The sequence below is a fragment of the Physcomitrium patens genome, chromosome 16 (assembly GCF_059467195.1).
Source record: "Physcomitrium patens ecotype Gransden chromosome 16, ASM5946719v1, whole genome shotgun sequence".
NCBI classification, from domain to species: Eukaryota; Viridiplantae; Streptophyta; class Bryopsida; order Funariales; family Funariaceae; genus Physcomitrium; species Physcomitrium patens.
In genome coordinates this window covers 7,208,016-7,212,447 of record NC_143425.1, presented here as the reverse complement: position 1 = coordinate 7,212,447, position 4,432 = coordinate 7,208,016, and positions in this window count along the sequence as shown.

Here is a 4,432-nt window from a genome sequence, read left to right as displayed (position 1 = left end):
AGGCATGACATTGTATTTAGAATGTACATACCTTATTCAAAATGTAATCTTCTATTTATCTACTTCTTTGATGCATACTAGATTTTATGTTCTTCATTGATTTATTTTTTTTATAGATTTTAGCTTGATTCAACTAATCAAAATGTCTAGATATTTAACGTAGTAGATATCTATTCTTGATGGTGATTTTGTTGAGTCCTGAATAAAAAATATACATTTGCATTGATCTATTGTTTTTCTTCATAAATAAAATTGAAGATCCTATTAGAGATTTAAAATGGCATATGAAGTTTTTGGCCAGATTTTCTTTAATATATTCCTTGAATTCAGCCAATTCATTTTATGATAAACTATATATTGATCAAAAGGGCAGTTGAACTCTATCTTGAAGATCAATTCAGCAGTCATAGGGATGATGTTTTGATAAAGTATTTGTATTCTTTTTCACAAATACATCTTAAAAATCTTGATATTGACTTGGAATGCTACTTGAAGTCTTTCTACTATTAAAAACATGTACAAAATAAATGATACAAGATAATTTTTCTTTTGTAACATCCAAAAAAGCTCTTATATATATAAATATAGGTTTAATTATAATAGAATTATGACTTTTTATTTAATTAAGTGTACTCTCAGTTATACCTTTAAAATAGTTAAGAATAAAAGAAATCCAATCTATTTTTGGATTATACTTTTTTAGCCATGATAAACCTAAAATAATTAGATTAGAAAAAGATCTAATGATATTAAATATTACAAAGCTACTATGACTATTAATTATTACTTCTATAGAAAAGATTTCATGAGTAATATTTTCTAAAGACAATAGATGACTATCTATGACTTCTACTTAAACAAGTTTAATTTTCTTCACTCAAGATATGTTGTATCTTTTAGCAAATTCTTCTATAAGAAATATGTTGAGGCTCTTGAATCTAACAAAACAGAGGCTTTGTGTTGTTTAGATCCTAAAAAAATATTTATTATAAAATAAAGAGAGGATTTTGAGAAAAGAATAGAACCTTCACTAGATGTTGTACAAGATTCCACCGCATGGTTCCTATTATAGCTAGACAACTTGTTTTCTGACATACTATCTTCTTTGATATCCATACTCCTTATTTTGTGGTTGTATCGCTTCTTTGGATAATGTTGGGTAGTATGCTTAGGTTTTCCATAATACAAGCATAATCCTTCTTAATGATGATGGATCTTTTCTTACTCAGTAAGAGATTTTAAACATATCACATCAATTTGCATATTTTCTACTTTCAAATATATGTATTGATAAGACATTGGCATTGTCATTGAATAATATTAGTATTGAGGTACATTTGTACAACTCTTAAATTAAAATTCAAAAAGTCAATTGTCACACCTTATGACAAAGTCAATTGCTTAATTCAATATTTAAAAATTAGATAAATTGAGCATTATATTTTTTACTTCATATTGCAATCCATAGAAAAATTAGCTAACAAATGCAGTTGATTGCTTTGTTACAAAATATAGATTTTATTATTTGCAAGATAAATTACATCATATTCTTTATACATGAATTGAAATTTTACCAAAAAAGTCTCCAGATTATCCAATATTATATCTTGTCTTTCAAAAAAAGATAAAAACTATGATAATATTGAACTTGAAAAGAGTATATCAATGAATCTAACTTGCAATCCTCGAGTTGAATAGCTTTAGGATCGAAGTTCAATCACAAGTTGTACTTGATTGATAAACTATGAAAATTTGGAACTTATGCCATTAAATGTTTTGGATAATGAAACTTTTGATTCTCTAATACTAGAAAAGTATTCTACTATAGGAGAATTGACATGTTTTGATGCAGATATTGAAACAGCTCCAATCATCTTTATATCTTTGCTCTTTGCCATTCTTATTGTTCCATGTGGTAGTAAATTGAGTTGATATATTACAAGCATTAATTCCCTCAATTGCTCTTGCATTTATGCCATTATAGTCTTTATTTTAAGAAGCTTTGCCATGATAACACTTAAAAAAAAGAAGATGTCTAATATCATTTAAGACAAATTGAAGAAAGTACTTGAAAAAAAATGCTAAAAATAATATCAATTTAGAAGATTATAATCTATAACTTCTAATATGCTTAATTCTTAGCAAGAGAAAGAAATAATCTATTTTTAATCAAAAAAGACAAAGCTCTAATATTATAAGTATATTCTTGTCAATTTATCAAGGACAAGAACTCAATGAAAGCAAATAAATAAATGAGGCTCTCTGAAAAAATTATGACAAAATAGAAATAGAGAAGTATGTATATTAAAAAGAAAACTAGAATAGCTATTGCCAAAACACAATAAAACTAGAGACTCTTAAAACTAGACTTGAAACAAGAAAAGAATTGACAAGAGTGAAGAAGACTTCACTCTTGCTTCTATATATATAATCTATCTAGGATTTATGTAGCAATGTTCTATAGAACCTCCAAAAATGTGCTGACTTTGCAAGACATGTATCTTAAATTTCAAGGCAAGTTTTTTATATGAATATCACATAATTAGCTTATTCTACAAGCTACCAATACATGTGGCACATGATTAGCTTATTGATTAAGTTTCTAATCTATCTATCAACTACAAATACATGTAAAGTGAAAATAACATCTAAGAAGCTTTTAAGAAGTTTTTGTAGAAGATATTATGAAAATAATCTATTTTTACTTACTTCTACCTATTTATATTATTTAGATAATAATCACAATAGATATATATTTATAACAATAGCCAAAGGATATATTAGATGTAGACTATCTCAGTATAGTATATTAGAATATATTTGACAAGTTTCATATATTTCTACAAATAAAAGTACATCTTGATATATATTTTTCCACTGATATTATTCTTTGAATTTAGCAAAAGTAGCCCAAATTTTCCTATAGCTTACCTATATACTATTATAAAATCTTTTTAGTAGTTTTTGCTATTCTTTTTTTTTCCTATCACTCATTGTAGCATTTCAATTTCTTTCTTTGATGTCTTCCATAAAAATCCTTCTTGAAGCAAAAATCCATATGTTTTTTTTTTTTTTTTTTTTTTTTTTTAAATTTTTTTTATAGACCAATTTTCTTATTTAGTCAAGATTTTCTAATAAAAACTAATATTTAATAATTCTCCTCATACAGCTCTTCAAAAAACATCTTATTTTCCTTGCTAAGATATAATACTAAATAGAATTTTGATCTTACATCATCAATGTCTTCAACTATCTCATCTTCTCTTTTATATTTAACTTGAGATAATATGTCTACTACCAAATTGTCCTTTCTAGTAACATACCTAAATTTTAGATTTAATGATTTTATATGAGCAATCCATCTTAACATTGTAATATTACATACTGAATAATTCATAATCATCTCCAGTAATAGTAAGGAATTTATTTCAATTACTACCACTGCACGAATCAAATAATCTTTTTCAACTTTCATAGCTAAAATAACTTCCCATAGTTCTCTTTTGACTTGAGAATATGCATGTTGATGTGTATTTAATTTTTTAGCTCTAAATTGAATTACAAATTTACTTCCACTTAAATCATTTTGATCCACAATCCATCTAATAGTAAGAAGACTAGTATCTAAAGGAATTATTACTTGCCTATTACATTCATAATTAATTCTTCTTAAAATTGGAAGTATCAATAATAACACTTTTAACTTTTGTATTGCTTTAGTATGCTTTCTTTTTTATTTAAATCGACAATTCTTGCATAATAATTCATATAATGGATCCACTATATGAGCATAATAAGGAATTTATATATAATAAAATACATAAGTTCCTAAAAACCTATGTACTTTTGATAAAGAATTACATGTATCTTTTATTCTTCAAATTGCATCAACTACTTGGATCCAATTTCTTCTTATAAAATCTACACTATTGCCTAACAATAATAATTTCTTATATTCTAAATTTAGATTTTTTTTCTAAAAGTATAAAATAAATTTCTTCAAGTCGAGTTTAAATCTTTTCACAATCTTATACATGATCAATAATATACTTGTGACACTTCAAAGGCAAATGATTTATCTCATTTTGTAAGCATTTTTTTAAATATTTAATTTTTGTTAGTAATAAAGAACCATTACATCAAATCTTTAATTCTTCAAAAGTCTCTTTTATAAATTGATGTCCAATATTCTTTAGATTTTTTAAACTTACTTCTTTAGATGCTTCTTCTATTTCTTTCATAGAATCATTTGATAAAGAATTGGTAATAAGTTTCACTTTCTTATCTATTGTTTTATATTTTGTCTCAATAATCACTTCTAGTGCTTCAAAAGATTTAAGTATAATATAAACCTCCTTTGAATGAATTTTCATAATCTTATGATCATTTCTTAATCCAATAGATGTAATTAACCTCCAAAAATCTTCCAATC